The sequence below is a fragment of the Acanthopagrus latus genome, chromosome 6 (assembly GCF_904848185.1).
Source record: "Acanthopagrus latus isolate v.2019 chromosome 6, fAcaLat1.1, whole genome shotgun sequence".
Taxonomy (NCBI): domain Eukaryota; kingdom Metazoa; phylum Chordata; class Actinopteri; order Spariformes; family Sparidae; genus Acanthopagrus; species Acanthopagrus latus.
Genome location: NC_051044.1, coordinates 7756265 through 7777386, shown reverse-complemented (window position 1 = coordinate 7777386; position 21122 = coordinate 7756265). Strand labels below are relative to the sequence as shown.

General features: G+C 43.3%; 1 protein-coding gene across 5 annotated transcripts in view; it reads left to right on the top strand.

The window, feature by feature from the left end:
* si:dkey-166d12.2 (rap1 GTPase-activating protein 1) overlaps positions 1–21122 on the top strand; it is a 112729-nt gene that overhangs the window by 60758 nt on the left and 30849 nt on the right. For 3 of the 5 annotated variants that reach the window (XM_037099996.1, XM_037099999.1, XM_037099995.1), the window contains one exon: positions 15816–15909. The gene's annotated coding sequence lies outside the window, so the exon portion shown is untranslated. Of the gene's footprint in view, positions 1–8032; positions 8170–15815; positions 15910–21122 lie in introns of those variants that run through there. The other 2 variants (XM_037100000.1, XM_037099997.1) reach the window with 1 other exon arrangement.

The window sequence follows — 21122 nt, the reverse complement described above, 5'->3', positions numbered from 1 at the left end:
TGATCCAGGCGGGTGTGTCCAGTTCTCGGCGAGCTCGCGGAGGCAAACATCATGACCCCGTGCAGTTCTAACGTGGTCTGCTTTATGCAGCCTGTGCGTGGGGGCACAGTCGGATAGAAGCGCAGTGATGTTAGCAGATGGGGTTCGCCTGTTACTCAGTGCACCTTTTCAGTCAGATACAGACTGCAGCAGCAGCAGCAGCAGTAGTGGCGGTGGCAGATGAGAAATGAGTCAGTATGTTTTTGAAGTGCTGTCCACCCTCGTGCTACTTTAAACTGGATCCCTTAGAAGATCAAAATGTTCAGTTCTTAAGACACTGTTACAGAGGGATAATGTTGCCGCTGCTGCATGGAAAGATGCAGATCATTTACGTTTACATGCCGATTATTACCGTATAGATTCCTGCCAGCTGTGCTTCAGTAGGCCTCCCCTCCGATGGAGACGTACTCAGCCGGTTAATTGAAAAGCTCGGACTTATCGAGGTGGGTAATGTTGCTTGCAGTTGTAGCCGTTTAACACCATCAGGAGGTCGACTCCATGTAATCAAGCTCTATTACATCTCAGTTCAGGAGACTCTCTTAAATGGGCACTTTACATACTTCACTGAATAGGATGACAGAGAGCAGAAGGAGAGCGACGGTGGAGGAAATGAGGCGTTTCCAGCATCACTCATAGAGTACAGAACAATTATTTCACTTCGGGCTTGAACTTCATGGCATCTCCACGTGAAAGGAGCCGCATGTAACATTTTGAAGACATCTACATGTATTTATCATGTCTTTATTGGCCACATGTGAGGGGGTTGTGACGTGATATGAAAAATGAGACATTACCTGTGTGGCTCAGTCGCCTTCACAACCCAGCGCATGATCTCTCGATGCTGTTTAACCCTCCTGTTCTCGAGGGCCTCGTCTCAGTGCTGCTAACAGAGAGCAACATTAGTTAGCGTTAGCATAGAAATGGAGTCCACTAACATAAACCAGCATCAGATGTTGTTGTGCCCACATCTTTGTCTCCCCCACAACATTGAGAGAACACACAACTACAACAGAAAGAGTAAAGGCGGACTCTGTGTTTACGTCGTTGACGCTTTCTGCTCAAATGCAGTCAAAGCTGATGGACAGTGTTTACCAGATGTGGATCTTTTCTTGTGAAGATGCCGACCATGTTATCGTCGCCATCTTGTTGCCTGACTCGCAACAGCAGCTAACAGCAGTTTAAAAAATGGTATTGGTTGACTTAAACCAACAAGCGGCTTCCAGCATGCTTGCACAGAGCCCCTTTTAAAAACAGTAGAATTTTGTTTTATATGTTGAGTTGTGTTACATCATCCCAAATGTTTCCAATAATAGTCAAACTGAGAGAAATGACCTGCAGTGGAAATATCGGATGACTCGTCAGATAGAAAGAAAGGAAGTGAGTGAACTAAACATGACCTTGTTTGTGAGTCATGCTAGTTTTTCATCAGTGATGGTTGCTGTTTAACAATGGAGACAAGGACTCCTATAACCACCCACTACTTTGCGACTACATGTTGCGTTTTCATAGTTTTGAGACCCCTAGCAGCAGACGTTATATATCACATCATTCTTCCTGTGGAACAATGACGTATATGCAACTCATGGTCAGCGACATGTTTCTAAGCCACACTCATAGGTACAAGTTGTTGTTGTTTGGTGATGAGATTTCCAAAATGACAGCTGCGGTTTGGCTTATAAATGCTCGTTTCCAGTGTTTTCTGTTTTCCCACAACCAAACAACTTTTAATTATCTAGTTATGCCGGTTTTCAGGCTTTCACATTACAATATTGCACTTATTCCTCACCCGCATCTCAGTGTGCTTCAGTCTTTGTTTGGACACCTGTGTTGTTGTTGTTTTTTCTCCTTTTTGTGCTCCTCACTCAGCAGCCGCCGTGCCCACCTGGAGCAGCCGCTGTCAGCTCTGCATGGCCACATAATGACTTTAATCACCCTATTAGTCACTGGGGCACTCAGAAACACTGCGGAGTTGGGTTAGGTTCAATCCACTCGCCACACAATCAATCCAGGATGAGAGGGAGTACTGAACTGGAAATAGAGGTTGCGCCTCGACAATCAGATTCTCAGAAGAGTGCAAAACACTAAATGCATTGAGAACATTCAGAAGAAAGTTGAGGGAAAAAACCTCTGAAATGTTCAAGAATAGGAAAAATAATCCCATTAAACTCTTTATTTGTCTCACATCAACATATATAAACTTGTCTGTGTGAGAGTGAAATGTGAGTGTTTTGTCCTCATTCACTTGGGCATTTGAAACGAGGAAGTGAGTCAGACTTTCAATTACGGAAATGTTACGTTTTGGGAAGCTTGCCTTAATCACTAGTAGACTGGGGAATTAAAACGCTGCAGATTTAATTATGTGTGTTGATAAATTGATTGAATTTGCAGTTGTATTATGGTTTTCCCCCGGAGCTAAGTCTAAGTTTAGCATTTATTATTTTCTGACCCTCAAATTATTTTTCAATGTGTGATTTTTTGGTGCAGTTTAGTTATGCTGGTCGTCCTGCAGGTGTGAATCTGATCATATTTGCCCGAGTGTAGAGCCTGTGTGACGGCGCCCTGTTCACGATGTACTTGCCCAAAGCATGCTGAGATCACGTCAGGACCGTGAATGGATCATATAACGACAATTAAGTCTGTTGCTAATCACCGTTGCGCATTTCATCCACATTTAACACACACGCGAGTCTTCATTTAGTGGCTCCACGTACATTCAGTACAAATAAGTGCACAAGACAAGACAAGTGAACTGCGGATGAGCTAGTGTACAGTCGGTCTTCCATATGCTACCTGCCCACTTGCTCCTGTGGATTCACGCTCAGTTTGGGGCCAAGTATATCGCTGCCAAAATCAATGGAGAGGGCCACCCAAACACAAGGTAATTATGAGAGCCAGCAGGGTTCTGGGAGTGCTGACAAACACTGTGTTTGTATTGAAGAACTGCTGCCTTTTTTTTCTTCCTTTTCAAGCTGCGAGAGAAATGAGTCCTGCACCCGAAGACTTCCACGTGATGATTACGTTTTGATGGACGGCCATCTTGTTCTTCTTTTCTTGCATTAGATTAAAGGAGATCATTCATCAGTGTCACTGTACTTACTGGAATATATATCTCTGTTTAACCCAGAATATCACTGCAAACACAACTATGGGATTTAACTTAATAACACATAGTAATAGCACTCTGCCTCTAGAGATCTCAGCAGTGGCACATGATGCAGGCACAGTACATGTGTGGGAATGTGTGCCTGAATACAGAAGAAGCCCATTTGTAATCATCATCAGTCTTCATTTTCTGCCGCACTGGAATACATGTCACCTTTTCGGTTAGCTAGCAGTTTGCTGATGTTTGCTAGCGAGCCACAGTAATATTAACCAGTGTTTCACTGCTACGGGACGACTTTTGGTGGCCCCTTTGTGTATTTTTCCCCTCCAGAGTTGATATTAGATCTTCGCCCCTGGTTGGAGGGTTATTACTGCAACCCGTTGTAGATCAGCAGAGTGGTGTGAAACCAAGTGTAGGATGTAAAATGTGCCACCACATGCTGTATGGATCCACTTGCATCCCTTTGCTCATGTATGATCGTATGAATAAAATGGAGACCCGCTTAAAAACATTGTTCCGCAGTGCTCATATTCGAAAACTCAATCTTAGGATAACTATTTCTGCAGCTCTGGTTTGTGTTTTCACGTTCAGTTCTAGTCTCCATGGCCTTAAAATACTCACAGAACACTCACTTGATGTGTAAAACAGGATCGGCTCTTTTATCAGCTTGATTTCATTTTCTCTCAGCCTGATTCTTTTCTCCTTGAACTGATCCTTGAAAGGGAAACCAGGACCAAAACTAAAAAAAAAAAAAGAAAAAACAAGACTCCCATATCCAACATCTTGTAATTGTGCTTGCCTGTTGACTGCAGGGCGAGTCAATATCCCAAATCTAATTCCACTGCCTGTAATTTACGAAACCAACATTTACGCAAGATCTTTCTGCAAGAACAATGTTTTTTTTTAGTGTGTGTGTTTCCCCCTCAATCTGCAAAAGTGTCATCCATTCATCCTCAGGGCTGCTCGATCTTTGTCCGAGGAGAATTTTTACTCTCGGCCCCTCCTGATGTGATTTCATTTAATAGGATTCAAAATTCAGACGGCTATAGTGCGAGTATAAAATGATTATCGATGTGTCTCGATGCATCACAATTTTTAGATTTCCATACATGATTTACTTTATCTGGCTGTGTGACTACTTGCTACGTCTTTGCTCATGGCTCACGCTCAGCCATCCTCACCAAAACACATGCGCATTTTTCACGCTACGTTTCACCAGACACTTTGGAACATAACTTAGCCGGGGATGATTCATTACTCACTTCAAGAAAAAAGTCGATTTTGTGAATGAAGTCGATATGTTGAGAATAATCTCAACTCTTCTGGTCCCTCAAATCCAGTTAGGGGAGCGACTGACAGCTTCGCGAGCTGCCCGTGTATCTGATCTCCGACATTACTACATCCTCTCAGTTTCAGCTTGCATGAATGCGGCCACCTCTTCCATGCTTGTGTGGTTTTTCCCTCTGAACAGACAAAGTTTTCGGGAGTCCTAATACTGACAACTACACTGTGTTTATGAGCTAAAAGTTTCCAGAGGACACTTAAAAGTGATGCACACGTCCAGACACGCTTGTCGTTGACGTGGATTTTGAGTCACAGCACTATTAAGGTTCTCTTTCCATCAGTGGTGTTGGAAAATGAGATAAAAAGTTATAGTAATCTGCGTCAACAACACGTGTCCTCTGGAAACAAAAAAAAAAGAAGAAAAAAGTGTCCTCTGGAAACAGTTTGGTTGCGTTGTGGTCTTTGTCTTTTCTAAATGCTGCGCTTGTGTTGTCAAATTGATGAGGATGTTTTCCTAATTTGCCTGTGTTTTGTCTTTTTGCTTGTGTTTTCTTAAGTAGCAGTGCTGTGAGTTCTCAGGGCCATCGTACAATTCTGCAGTACTGATTCCTCAGTTCATCTGCGGCAAGACATTTTGTCGAGGCAGTCATAAGAGCTGTTTGATGTCGTCTCATCGGGTCAACTTTAATCTTGAAATGTCGACTTTATTCTCGACATTTCAACTTTTTTCTTGAAGTGCGTAATGAAAATAAAAAAACTTCCTCCTGACACTTTTTTTCTCACCCCTGGCTCAAATACACTTCCATAGAACATAAAGACAAGTCGACCGAAATGTTACAAGTGTTCATGTAGAATCCTGATGATTATTTATCTTCATAGAGACATAATCTTCTCTTAATGTAAAAGAAAATGTTGATGAATCTAATATTTTTTTCCCAGCACACTATTGATAACATTTCTGACAGTTTTGACCTTTGAACTGGGGCGTTCAGCAGCAGTAGATGCAGTGTTGAAATGATTTGAGCTGTGCTCACAGCACACAACATCACTCACACAAATTTGCAGCTTTTTTTGTAATACAGCTGGAGTTCTGACTGGGGATGAGGCAGGTTTGGAGTTTTAAGCAAGTTTTTTAAGCGGTGGGACTTGTTTTTGTTTCTCCTAAGTTGTATATGATGCCTTGTTAAAATGTGTGTGTTGCTGATTCCTCTTCTGAGCTTATTCTCTGCAGTTTGGTGGTGTGTAAATGTTAAATTTAGTCTCAGCTGCCTGGGGAGGGGACTGTGAACAGAGTGGGAAGCAGACAGTCACAATGAGAGACAGAGTCAGAGAGGGGGATGAAACTAATGAAATGAGAAATGGAGGGGGGGAAAACAGTCAGAAGAGTCTCAGCGTGACCCACATACAGTAGAAAAGGCTCTTGAAATTGCACACCTTCTGATTAACTTGACAACTCCGAATTCCTATGTACTCACTTGGAATGAAACACTGATAATTTGTTTGTTCACGCTTCTCCTGACCTGGTTTGACTCTCATTTGTTCTGCCTCCGTGTAAGGCAAGATCCTCTTTCATCTCCTGCTCCACCCGGCTGGCGGCACAGAGGCTTCAAACAGGCAGAAAGGTTTCGATTGTACTTAACCTGCATGCTTCATGCTCCTTCTCTGCCCGTTGGAGCTCAGCTATGTTCGTCCTGGCCTCCCTGGGGTAACACTATCCTCCCTGGGTGAGTGGTGGAGCAGCTTATCGTGGACCTCTATTGGAAAAAACCCACAATGTTGGTTATCCGTTGTAACCCGGACCCCTTCTTTAGTAGTAAATGAAAAGAAAACCGGCTTTGTGTGTTCCCTGTGTGTGTGTTCTGAGGATAGCTCTGGGCTACCTGTAACTTTATACACACACAGGGGTGTGGACGAGCCAACATGCCGCCAGAAGGGCTTGGCTCGCATCCCCTCATGGGTTCGTTTCAAGGGCCTGCAGCCTGCGCTATCGATTGGCACTGCTACCATCGGATCTTCTGGATCTCTTAGCAGAACTGTCTCTGTAACCGTAGCAGGCGGCTACATCTGTTTTCTCAGAGGCGATGCTTCAGAGCAAAGACGCAGGACCGGGGAGAATGCGTACAAGATTGTGGAGAGCGAGCTTCTCTGATGCTGTCTGCAGAAAGGTGCAGCACGTTTGGTAAAGTCACAGGTCTTTTATTGCATTCAGATCGTTTGAGGCTTTGTTTTCACCTGCACGCAGTCGCATAATAATATGCCTACAACAGTGACTGTAAGTATTTAAATTACATTTAATCATTTAAGTTTATTACTTAATTTGAAAGCATGAAAGCAAGAGAATGTGAAAGAATTTGATAAGTTAGTCCGGATGCACTTCCTTTTGAGTCACAACGTGTTTTGGGTTTTTTTTTTTGCAGTCTCAAGTTACCCCAGTTATTATTGTTGTTCCACGGGTGCCTTGGAATAGTGACCAGGGGAAACAGTGCCTCTTCCTGGTATGGCAGACACACTTTTTGTGCCATAATTTGACCTTTGTTTCTCCGAGAAAAATCAAGTCCAGACTGAATAGCAACGGCGTGAAAGCGAGGTTGAAAGGGAACCACTCTATACGTGGATGATGCTTTTCTTTATATTTCATATTAACCACAGAGATGAGAAAGATAAAAAGTTGTCTATTTCCACTGTACAGTGGTACAAAATTAATCTGACGTCTGTTGTGGACATAGACTAGCAGCATGTCTGTCTGTGAGTGCTTCTGTATAGTTTCTATGTTGCACTTATTTATGGTGAGTTGCGGAGCTTTGGAAATTTGGTGAATGCCTTTTGATGCGAGACCGCTTTGTTTCGAGCGTACACGTAATGTGTGGCGATGTGTCGCACTGTCTTATGCATGAGGATTAGGGAAATGTGATTACTCAGTGCTACACTGGACAACACTGACCTGTGCTTATTCCTCTGGGGGCTGAGCAAGTGATTTTTTCCCATTATGTGAGAGCGGACTCCAAAAATGTGCAGCATTTGAGAGCCTTTCAGCTAACTGCCTGCTGCTAATGTGTCAAATGGACAATGGGATGGTTAGGCTAATTTCTGCAGAAGTGGTTTTATGATGTTGGAACAAGCTGTCAGAGCGAGGCGGATAATAGGATAGAGAGATGTGATGTCGCCTCTCGGATGAGGTAATGTCCCCCCCCTGTTTTAGAGTGGGGGAAAACTTTGCTTTCAAGCCTACATCCGGCCACAGCGTTTTTTTTCTTTTTCAATTTGTCCTGTTGAACGAGCAGAATCTGTGATTAACAAGCAGACTCGCTGAGGCAAAAAGCAACACCCTCAGCTTGAATGGGCAGCTCTCTTGTCACAGACAGATCAAGAGAAAAAAGACGGGAGGTGGAGATGGAAGGCGAACAAAAGCGGAGGGGGGGGGGGACATCGGCAGAGGAGAGCAAGGAGACGGGGAGAGTGGAGCGTCCGTGCTCATCGCAGAGTAAAAAAACAGTTAATTGCACGCACGCAAGGGAGGAGGAAGGAGAAGGGAGGGAAAACAGGGAGGTTCGGACTGAGAGGGAGGATAGAGGGAGGGCTGCTCTCAGCATCATCTGACAGCAGAGAGGCTGCGCTCCGACAGCAGGTGTTGGTGGATAGAGAAGAACTGAGTCAGACGCTCGCGGACGGGCGCGATACATAGAGGAGCACCAAGTTGTTGAAGGGAGGAGACTGAGCTGCAAGTGAGGCAGCACCGAACACAGGTAAGGACAGACGGACGGGGATGAGCGAGTGCGCTGCTGAGAGCTAGATAAACTGAGAGGAAGAGGGCGTAAGTCAGCACGGGATGGACAGATAAGAGAGAGAAACTGACATATGCGATAGAAGCATCCAAAGAAGAGACTGCCTGTCTGTCTTCTCAGCTCCGGCTGATCTGTCCTGATCTCTTCATCCTTTCACACTCTAGACCCTGAACTTTCCCTCCGTCTCCCTCTCCCTTTCCCCCCCCTCTCGCTCGCCCAGGAAGCGGCTGACTGTCATCTCCAGTAAATGAGTCTGCTTTCATTGTGCATTAGCTGCTGTACTTGATTAGATTAGTTGCTCTCTACTAAGTGGACCTGCAAACCTTAGGGGTTCATGTGTACTTATCTCTCTTGGACTGTGTGTCTCTCAGTGTGTGTGTGTGTGTGTGTGTGTGTGTGTGTGTGCTGCTGGCAGAGGGAAAGATGCAGCCAAGCAAGACATTACTCTTAAAGCAAAAATACGATTCGAATATTTTTTATTTATTTTTTTGCTCGGTATTTAACGTATCTCAGGAAACTCAAAGCCTGGAGCGAGAATTTAATCTATAATGCCACTGAAAGGCAAATGAAAACAAACAAAAAAAAAACCTGGAGCAGTTCCAGTCGAGATGAATTTGAGAGCAATGTTTTCGTCTCAGATCGCTTTGAGCTTTCAGATTCAGTTGAGCTACACTGACGTCAAACATTTTAAAGAAGAAAATGGGGCAGAAGTTTCTGCTTTGGGCTCCAGTTTGATTGGACTTGTCTTTTCGTGACATCAAGAAAGGAAACTGACTGGTGACGATGATGATGATGATGATGATGATGATGATGATGATGATGAGCCTTTATAGTATTATCAAGTCCCACACTTAGCAGAGTCCTGGTCACAAAGGGCGAACCACTTACTCTTTTCAGCCCAGTCTCCAGAGCAGTTCAAGCCAACAGGCTGCAATTAACCTTGACAGGAAAGTATTGCTAATGATTGACTTTTACTAGAAGGTAAACATGCAGTTTTCTCGTCCTATTTATGATGTCAGGGGGATTATGGTGAAGGCATCTTACCTCTAAATATCTGTTTCTATGTGTCGTCAGATCTGTAATTACAGAGTGTCTAAAGTAAACTAAATACTGACTTACTGGCATTTGGATAGTTTAAAAGAATTAGGGAGAACCTAAAATCAGGAAAGTGAGTTAGCATTTTTGCACTTCTGTTTCCCTTATCTCCTGAGGAATGGGTTTTTGGATTCCATCGTCAGTAGCTGGGAGCCTCTTTGTTATGTCATCAAGCCAAATACATATGCTGCTGTTACTGTCAGCAAGCTGCAGCAGAGACAGTCACCACTGCCAGTCATGGTGGTGCTGCTAGAAGTCTTCTGATGATTGGCTTCAAGAATCCTGAAAGGGTCGTTCATTTGTGACGATCTTGCTCGTCATAACGTGGAGGTATCATAAATGTTTGTATGCCAAAGAGTGTATTTTCTTCAATGATCCAAAATGGAAAAAAAAAAGAAAAAAGAAGAAACATCTTTCAGTTGAAGGAACCAGGTCCACAGAGGAATCCAAAGCCATATCCACTGCCCTCTACTCAGACTTCACGAATCTTGAAAATAACAACTACATCACAGTGCTGTTTTTTGACCTCAGCTCATCTTTTGGCCTCTACTCTATTACCCATATGTTTTAAGATTTCTTTGCTTTGTGTATACAGAAATCATCATGTTACCCGTTTGAGATATACTGTAGTTACAAAGCAACGGATGGCCCTTCTAATCTCATCAATAATGCATGATGCCTCAAGGTCTTTTTGCTTGTGTGCCTGGTTGTTGCAAAGGAGTTTCCTCCACCATTAATAGGCGAGGTTACTGCACCATGCCAGCACTCAATCCGGTGATATCTGACTCTTCCTGTTGTGCCTATGGCTTTCTTTTTTTTTTTTTCTGCCAGTGCATCTGTTGAGCTGGCACACATGCAGTAGTCATCATCCGCCAGTATGTGGCCTGGGGTCAGCAGTATTAACCACAGCCATTGTAGAGTTTTGCTGATGAGCCTCTGAGATGAACCTTGAGTTTAACCTTGTAAGTTTTCATAATTTCCATTTCAATGGTTTGGTTTCATAACTGATCTCTATAATTCCCACTGCACTGACGGATACTATTATGTGTACATTAGCTTGTGTGGTGCAGGGTCAAGAACTTTATTGATATCTAAGGTATTTAGTTACACATTATAATCAGCTTAGATGGCAGAAACGCTGCATATCCACCTTGTGAATTGAACCAAATATTTTTGCCATGACCAACAGCATGCTAAGGATAATTGGTAATGACTAAGCATTAATCATCACACCATACAATTGATGACAGATACATCTGTTGCTGTTGATTTTCCCCCTCATATAGTCAGTGAAAATATTATTTTACAGTTTTTTAAGCTTTTTCAGGAATTCAAACAATTCACTTACAGAATATGAAGCCTATAGCCCAAAAGTTACAACACCCACCACCAGAGGAAACACATATTTGATCGGTCAGCAGATTGTGTAGTTGATACATATGGTGATGATTCATATCCGACTGGCCTTAAAGGGCAACTCCACCAATTGTACACATTCAAGTCTGTTTACATGTTTTGGGGAGTACTAACACAAAGGAATATGAAGCCTTTTGTTATTGTGATGTCACTCAGTGGCTCACTTGCATTTTGGGTAATGTCACCTGGTTTTGAAAAGCAGTCCACTGGTCAAACATTGCAACCACGGACACTTTAGACTGTTAAGCACAGACATTGAACCATCAACATGATTCTTGGTTGTATTATCAAAATTGATGCAGCAGAACAAGAGATGTCACCTTTTTTTTTTTATTTCACGTATTCTTCTTCATCTTCTAAACCTGGTGCCTACATTACCCACAATGCACTAAGCCACTGAGTGACAACACAGGAGGCAATTTATCACATTATATGCAGTTTCCTCTGAAACCACAAACGGCTTAATACAACTTTTTTCACATATGCAGTAGTACTCCCAAAGACCCTTTAAACACACTTTAATGTGTAAAACTGGCGGAATTACCCTTTAAACCTCTTCACTCCACCACAAAGCACAGAACCGTCCTACTCAAATGTACGTTTTAAATTCTGTTTGCGGAGCAGGCAGCGTTGCCCGGCTCATTTGTATTTGCAGGTGCTGCCCAGCCTGAACCATCGTTGGACTTTAGGAAGCTGGGAGTCTTATTAGAGCTCACGACCCAGCAGACTGTGGAGGCAGCCGCTGGCAACACACAGCGTTAATTGGCAGATTTACTCTCAGAATTATTTAAATCATTTTCTTTTGAGAGGAATAAACATAGGAAAACGATTCTATCATGAAAACCATTATAGACTTGAAAAGAAAAAGGTGAATACCTACTGCTTTTACAATCCATCCATGCAGAAGCGTATGTTGGTCAGCTTGGATGATAATAGTCATCTAATAATATCCTTCATCAGTGTAATGTGTTGTACAAGTATTACAGCAGAGATGATACAATGATATGGTTAAACATTTGGAGGTCATCTGTTAAGGAATTAACTCCTGAATAGTCTCCCGAAAACAGCACATTCCTTTTTTTTTTTTTTCGAGGGATAGGTAATGTTGCTAGGTGACACGCTTTTATACAGCTGCAGCTCGAACGAGAAATTTGACCACAATATGGTGAGAGAGAAACAGGAAGGAGCTTTGTGCTCAATGCGTCTCCCACAGAGAGAAAGGTGCTAGAACCTACTAGATGAAGAAGAAAAAAAAAAACCAGACAATATAAACCACAAATACAGTGACCACATAAACACTTATCTCTTATAGACGTTTCTCAGCGTCTGCTCTGGCTCTCTGCATCCACACGACTGAGAGTAGTTAATCAGATGTGACTGAAGAATGAACCTTTCACCCGGCATCATGTGTGAGCAGCCTGACAATAGGCCGCAGCCTAACTCACTGTTTAAGGCGGTGCCAATCATCCTGCCGTCGTGACACGGTGACCCTGCCACCTGGCTGCCGCTGTGCACGGGACCGACCTGTGCCAGTCGCCGCCAGGTCCAGAGCTCATTAGGACACGCCAGAGTCGGTTATCTATACAAAGTCCAGTTCACTGCGAGGAAAAGTACTGTGCTGCAATATACATGAGCTTATTAACACACCAGGGCTTTCTAGTGCATATTAGTTACTTTTTTGAGTGATGCCATTAAAAATAAAAATTGCTGATTTCCAATCAGGAATGCCTCCAGGCCGTGGTGCCGTGAGAGCTCGTGATTTAAAAAAAAAAACGACAGAAAAAGAGGCGATATTACTGATAAAACAAAAGCTTTATAGGACTTGTCACCCTGTTTGACTTTAAAGAATATGCTGAAGTTGGTAAATATTGAATCATAAAGCATAATTCATGCCCAGGATCCTGACAGCCATGGTTCACAAACGCCACTCCACTTTTAATCACACATCAAAGGGTGGCAGATTTCGGACTTTTGAATCGAATAAATGTTTGGTAACCACCGTCAGTGCGTACTGTTCAGTAGTTCTTTTCTTCTTCACGCTGCTAATAATTTATGGACAACACTGGTGCATCTCAGGGCATTTTCCAGCAGATGATGAATTACAAAATATTTGACTTTGATTCGTTAGAAGCGTTAGTAACCGTATCGTACAGTGTCATCGTGTCATGTGTCAGGATGGTGGTATTTTGATAACGTGCTCGCCGTGGTCGTCAGAATATGCCAGCGTCAAATCTCTCCCCTGAGTCAAACTTAACATTTACCCTTTCACCAGATATTTCTGTTATCTGCCTTGTAAATTAATGCAGTGACGGTATAAACAGGCCCCCACACACACAAATACACACACACACACACACACACAAATACACACACATTCACACGTGGCACGGAAAATATATTCATCTTCTGTGATGAGCGCCACCGAGCATGCCATCCGTAGTGAAAGTGGCAGGCTGTCAGACAGCCTTCATCTTTCTGTCTGTCGACTCTTCCTAATCAAGATTGATTTGCACCTTTGTGCTTTGCCTTTCATTCTGGATATGGTTTGTCCCACATGGGAGGTTTGGGTTTAGCTGTCTTTACGTAGAGGCAGTGGGCAGGTGACTTAAAGGTCTAATTTTAATGTTTGTTTTCAGGGTCATACTTTTATTTTGGTGGTCTGCTATTTTTTTTTTTTTTTTACACACTTTAATGTTCAAAAGCGCAACATTTTTCTCATACTGAATGTTTGATCTGTAACCCATGTCTCTAATCCTCCTGCTCATGCAGTGAAAGAGTAAAGGCATTTTCTGGTATCCCTGTCCACTGTATCCAGTCAGGACAGAGAACAGCATAAAGAGGCGGGCCTACTGATTGCTGCTATTTCTGGTGTTTACTGCTGTATGTGCATGTGTTGATGAAGAGAGGAGGGAGTGGACTGCCAACTGCAAAAACAACAACAAGGCTTACAGCAGCTCTAAGCCCCTCCTCCCGAAAGGTTTAGTCTGCTCTGATTGGTCAGTTCTCACAGCCCCGAGAAGGCACTGTCCACCATATTTTCCCATCATCTCTGCCGATGTTTCTGGCGACCACGGCCGTATTGTGGGTGTAGCTGTGGGCAGTGACTGTATAGCTGTGACATCACAACCTTTTGGAAGGTTTCTAAATGCAGACTGTATGATTGGTCTGTGGATTGAGCATTTTGATACCTAAACAGTTTTTATATGATCTTTCTGATATGGTCGTGTTCGTGATGCTGCCCCCACGTGCAAAACTGATGCAGATGGAGTGGTAGGTGGAGAGACATAGTTCGAAGCTTAAGGCCACTGACCAAGCTGCCATCTTTGATTAGCTGGGAGTGAGAACATGTTAAAATATACCGTTTCACATCACTTAAAGCATGTTGCAGAGGATAAATTCTCGCATGTGAGTATTTTTCTGCTCTCTGATCTCTCCATTTTGAGTTAAGATGCTGTGACATTACAAATACGTGATCTGTCAGTTTCAGTTATGTAATTATGATCTTCCCTGGAACAACATCAACACGGCGATATCAGATCCTGCATATCTGGCCTATATAGCACCTAGATCTGTTTTATAATAACAATAAAAAAAGTTTTCCACAATACCTTTGCATCAACTGTGCAAAGAGTAAAACAAGATCAAAGAAGCATGAATTCAGAGGAAGTCTTTTGTACGTGTCGTCCTGAAACAACACCTTCTAAATCAGTGTGATAATAACTGTGTGTTTCATTAATTTGTGTTTCAGGTTTGATAAGTCACGTTGCTACACGTGCTCTTCCCATGGGACGGTTAAACAAGGTGTCATCTCAGTCTGCAAAAAGGCAGATTTGTGCCTGAACAGGCCCAGTAAGCCTGTCCTTTGTAGGCAGATTTTAGTGCATCACTCATGCCTGGAAGCAGCATTTGACATCATATTTTCATTGTGTTCCAGCTGCACCGTATGAAAGACGTAACAAAGTTCGCTCTCTGGAGGGATGTCAGTTCTGAGAAGCTGAGGATGCTGCAGGAAAGATCTGACAGCCTCGTTCAGTCATTTCCCAGGATTCAGCAGAGATCAGAGGCAACAAAGAGCAGTGTGTTCCTGTGCTTTGTTGCAAATAGATTTTCTAACCTCGACTCCAGGTCAGCGGTCTGTTGTCACAAAAAAAGAGCAGCTCTGTTTACTCAGACTCACAGATTCAACCTGGTTGTAATAGGTGAGGCATTTTTTAATGGAGACAGCCTCCGTGTCGAGCAATGCAGGAGAGAGATCGCTCTTGCAAATGATCTTATTTCAGCCTCCCCACCTTTAAAATCATGCAGTGCGTGCCAAGACGGCAGAATGGATGAAATATGTGTGAGCGTTCATGTCACAATTCCCAATTCCTCACTCCGTTTTCGACCAGAAAATCAGATTGTGCCATTGTTCTGTGTCTCTTTTGCTGCAAAAAAGCTTGTGTTGCTTCCAAATGCCCTCTGCTGCAGGTCTGTGAACAGGCTGCATGCACAGACGGGCTGCCAGTTCTCGCAAATGGCTGTTGTGTGAGACAAAGTGTGAAGTAATATGCTGTGACCAGAAGCCTGGTCAGAATAATTCACTCCAATCACACAGCGAAGTGGAGAGAACAGGAGAGGAGAGGAGAGAGAAGAGGCCGGGAGGAACAGAGACACAGAGGCGAGGGTGGCGGGTTAAGAGATGAAAGCTGAGGGTCCTTTCTTCTTCCGCTTGTATCAATTTTCACTTTGTTCTCCCGTGATTCTCTGTTCCTCTGTGCAGCTGATCTCTTGCGTTTCACAATCGCACTCATCAAGTTGCTTTCAAACTCACTGGTGCAAGAGCAGAAAACTGCACACACACAAATGACACAAGCATCACATCCTGAATAAAGAAGAAACCCTCCGGATGGTGGCATAATTTTGACACTCCACGTGGTCGCGATGTTGAATGACCGTCTTTGATGAGATTCAATTGTGTTCCAGACATTTTGCTGTGCTCTTAACTGCTTAAATGAGAAACTCAGCTCAAGGCGAGCCATAAACTCTCTTTCTTTTCTCTCTCTCTTTCTCTCTGTCTCTCTCTCCCCACCCACCCCTCCGTCCTCTCTGACTCACAGGAAACAAGATGGAAGGATTCCTCGTATCTCTGATGAAGTAGAGCCCTCGCGAGCACACTCCCACCCTCCATTTCCTCTTCCCATACTTTCAAAGGTAACACAAGACTTCGACCTGCTGTGGCTCTCATCTCTGTTCAGGGTGCAGTTGCTGGAATCAGATACTGAGCCAAGTGCCGAGACTCTGATCTGACTTTTAACATGCCTGAAATCAAAAGAATGACATTTAAAAAAAAAAAACAACAAAAAAAAACGTTTTTTTCCACAATTGATCATTTTTACAGCAGACATTTTGACATGACCTCACAGTAAAAGCACATGTATAATTCAGGATTCATTTTGTTTTGTTCATACTGGGAAGACAGAGATCTCATTTGCTCTTTGCGCTTCCAATGGAGACGATGGGGAACTGCCACTACTCGATCTGCGTTGCTGCCTGACCTCAAACCCACCCGCAAAAATGAAAGTCAGCAAGTAAATTACTGCAAACCAAGGATATGTTGCAACTTTACATTTCTTTACATGCAATTCTCCATTTGATGTTGTGACAACATGGTTAGGGTTTAGGTACCAAAACCACTTAGTTAGTGTTTGGAAAACGTTGTCTGAAGCATCTTGTTAAACACACTGGCTTGGTGTCCTTGTCATCTACATGGAGCTACATCACCATCCCCTCCACCCTACGGACATGAAAGAAAAAGCTAATATGCATGTAAATTGAACGTGATAAGAAGGAAGTGCTTTAGAATTTGCAAATATCACTGGCTTGCAGAAATTTTACCCGCCAACAGTTTATCATGCAGACTGGGCTGCACATGTGTGTCTGCCATCTTATGTTAGTTTTGTTACTGCACTATCCATCCAATACATGGATGGATGGATGGATGGATGGATGGATGGATGGATGGATGGATGTGATTGACTGACTGATTGATTTATACACTTTATGTGCTTATGATTACATTTGCCACTGATTATTTCAGACAGTGGGGCATGGTTGCCTGTAGTAGCATCATGTTATCATCACTGTTCTTGTGTACCGTCTGAATATTTGGCCATTTTCTACTTGAGCGTACGTAGATGTCCAAGATGGCGGATATGCTTGCAAACGAGCTGCTCAGATCAGGTGGCAGTAGAAGTGTGGGTTAGACTAACCAACTGCGTATAGGAGCTTACTTGTACATTTGAATGTCAAAGAGGAAATTTGATTTTTGATATAAATGTCAAATGTCATCCGAGGTCTGCCAAGTATATTAAACTTGACTAATGAGGAATTCCGTAGAATAAAACAGCTGGATTTTTAAAATAATATAAAGTAATATATGTGTGTGTCCTTCAGTCAGAACGAGTGCCACAGACATCTAGCAGGGAATTCAAAAAGAAATAAGGGACAATTTTTTTCACTGGATTTGTGGACAGTACAGAAGTAAAGAACAGCGTCAGCCTAGCCTCTCAAAACTACAGGTCAGATCAGTATTTGGCGCTTGTGAGTCCAGTACAAGGAGTTACATCAAAGTAGTGTTACCAGTCTGTATTTGAATTCCCTACTTCTCTGTTTTCCTTCCTGTTTTGTGCTCATCATAATCCTTTAGCTGTTACACACAGGTGAAAGGTTCCTCTAATCCCCCCCCCACCCCGGGTGTCCGTTGGCAGGCTGTTGTCTCTTTTGACAGAAGAGTTTGTGCCCTCTGTCACTGGCTTCTGAGACGAATATAGATCTGCAGCAGTTGTTCCTCTCAGTACATACCATTGGGGGCACATTGATATTATTTTTGTCACGCCTGCAGTGGAAACACAATTAGCAATACGGATTAATATGGATCTGCACAGAATAGATTTGCAGGGAAACGTTTCCAAGTCTTCATGGGAGAAGCATTCTCATGTATATGTTTTGTTGATTCAAATGGTACACCTGATTAATAAGAAATGCCACAACTTACATGGAAACCAGTGAGATTTCTGTTTACTTGCAGTATGTTGCAACTGCCGGTGGACTGTAGCTGTTATTTTCTCCAGTACATCCACAGGGTTATAGGTTGCACACAGTAGGGCTGTTAAGGCCAAGTGGTTAAACAAGACAGCCACACTTTATAGTTTTATTGCTCAAGGAATTGCCAGTGGTTCAATTTAAAAGCTTCTTAAGTAATTCAGCCAAGTTTTTCTGAGGACAGCAGAACTCATAGAGCAGAGCCTTGATCAGAGTTATAGCTCAGTGCTTTATCTCACTGATCGATCCACACATTCTTATGAGGACCCCACACATTTGCTTACAGCGTACATAGATGTCCAAGATGTCGGATATGCTTGCAAAAGAGCCCCTCAGATCAGGTGTTGACAGGGACAGAATCTGATTATCACAAATATTCCCACATTCAGTTGGTTTTAGTGGGTATCTCCACCAATTTTACACTTCACAATCTGTTAACACGCTTGGGGAGTACTACTAGCACATGTGAAAAAAGTTGTCTAAAGCCTCGCGGCTTCAGATGGAGCTTCACAAAGTCTGATAAATCGCCTCAAGTGATAACACTTGGCTGAGTTTTAAACCTAAATGAATCTGTGGCATTGGAGTTGAAAAGAGTGGGCTTACAAGACCCCTGTAGCACGGTCCTCATCTGTGCTCGAGGCTACCAAGTCGAGCTGCCTCTGGCACAACACACCTCAGTCTGAATGAAGTGCTAATGGTCAAGTTGCCTTGAGGGTAATACAGGCACCAGGTTTAACAAGAATGAGGAATGCTTGGAATTATAAACAATAACATTTGGTTCTGCTGAATGATCCATGGTGAGTATGACAATGAATACACTGACATGGGCAAAATATTCCAGTTATAGAAGAAGAAGAAGAAGAATCTTTATTTGATCACATATAAAACAATGTATAACACAGTAAAACTTGTAATCTGTTTTTAACCCATACTGAAGTGGGTACCGGTTAACCCTCACATCTGGAGACTCCAGATCATAGCCACTGCCATTTGTCAAGGTTACTGACTGGGGAACCAACCTATTTGTGCATTGTTTTGCCCCTTAGTCTGAATAAAAGAATCCCTATTATTCCTACTATGCTGTTGAAATGGCTAATGAAAATAATAATAATAATATTCTGCTAATATTCACATTCATATGCAGCTGCATGTAGCAAATATCACGGCTGATTAAGGCAGCAAAAGCTGCAGTTATTAACTTGTTAGGACGGAGGAAACTCTGGGGGGACAAAATGAAACTTTTAGTTCTGTAATAAATAATTTTAGACAGCTCTGATGGAGCTTTGGATGTTTTAGGAGGAAATGGCTATTTTATGAACCTGGACTGTGTGTAAGATGTTTGCTTTCCTAAGTCCTTGATAAGGCACTTAGTGATAGTAAAGCATTATGAGGGAGGGTTACAGTGCCTCCTTGTCTTAAATGACTGCCAGATTAATGGTGGTAAGAGTGTAACAGTGTGCAGAAAACTCAGAAGCAGCTCTGCAGACCTCAACCTCTGTGGCAATCAACTAGCTCGTCTGAGGCGCTGAAGGAGTGGAGGGGGCCATCTGTGCGAGCTAGCTTTGTGTCCCCCAGGCCCCGCTGGCCAAAGCAAGGTCAGGCTCGTCTCAGGAGTTATGACCTGATGAATGGACCCCGATGGATTTTCTCTGGCTGAAATGATAGGCTTCTGTGCCCATTGATTGACTCCCTTTGAAGTTTAGTTTCCCATTTTACTGTATTGCCTTCGAGGATGCGGCTAACCCGCAGAGCATAAATGGAGGGTGGGGGAGTGTGCAGGCGAGGGGATATGGCTTTGGATGCAAATCACTGACAATTTGTCTGTCGAAATTCAAATGTGGCTCTGGTTGTTAGGAGTGCTGGAGTCACGACGTTACCCCTCAGCTTGCAGAAATGAAGGTCCGAACTGCATGGTAAATGGATATTAATGTCCCTCATGTGCATTCACTCACATACTGTGTTTTGACTCACTTAGCCATTTACCCAAGCCAGTCAGTCAATCAATGAATCAGTTGATCACTCAGCCATCTACTCACTCGCCCATGCACTCCCTCTCTCTTAGGCACACACACACACACACACACACACACACACACACACACACACACACAGTTTCTGGTAATCAAGTCAGATAAGAGAGAGATGTGTAGCTCTCAACCCCTCAGGCATTCAAGCAGTTATGGTGAATTCACGGCAGAGGCTCCATATTGTCTCGGAGCGCTGCCGACGAAATGTGAGCAGCTTAAAAGACTTGAAGAGGGAAGGACAGGAAGTCTGAAAGTCCAGCAGAGACACTTCCAAGTGAAACCTGTGATTCCTTTCACTTGTCTGTCGCTGATCTTCTTCAGTACATATTGTACGTAGGATCACACCCCGTGTCGGAGCCACCGAGTCCAAGCAGGGCTCTGCTGCGACAGCTTGAGCTCGAGCTGAAATGTCGCACTCACCAGCGCCGCTTTCACAATCAGTATGCTTTACAGCTGAAACAATGTCAGTTCTCGTAGTGTCAGCGTGAATAGTAATTAATAGTCCCCTCACTCTTTGCATTCATGTAACAATTGTACATGATCATCAGGCGAGCTTAATTAGTATTCAGCTGTCCTCTGTGGATGTTCTCAAATCCTAGTTTGGCATTCAGCTGATGCCAGCTTGGACCCGAGTAAACAGATCACCAGTAATGAAAGTAACCGCGGGGTGAGGCGGTGTGTAAACGGCCGACGCTTCGTGGTGCAGTATCACTCTACTTGGAGCTACCTCTGTCCGTATTAAATCCACATTTTATGCACTTTTCATTCACACAGTGTTACCTCTCCGAATTGTGTGTACCTTCCATCGATTTTCCTCAAGGGAAATCAATGCAGGCGGTTAGCTGAGTGTGTTTATCTGCCATTGCAAAATGAAAAAACGCTTAACATATATGGGGATTATCTGTCCCCTTGAAAGCTTTCAGCAGCGTGTTTTTTTTTCTTTTCTTTTTTAGAAGTAGGTCAGTGTTTGTTGATATCTGATGGAGAAGGCTGCACAGAACAGACTCTACTTTCACAGAACGACAGCAGTCCCACAATGCCTCCCTCTGCTTCTTTATCTGCTTCTAACTCTGTCTTTCACCATCTCTTATGCTCTCGTATCGTACGAGTGTTTAGCTATGCACAGATGATTTGGGAGGCGCTGAGTTTGGATAAGTCCTCCATCAGGCAGTGGCATCTACACATGAAGGGAACTGGGCTGCTTTCCTATCTCGTCTGCTTCCCTGGTGGATGCGATAACATTTTTAAATTGATGCTTTCTAACCAAGAGCATGATGCAGTGAAAAGTGCCTGATG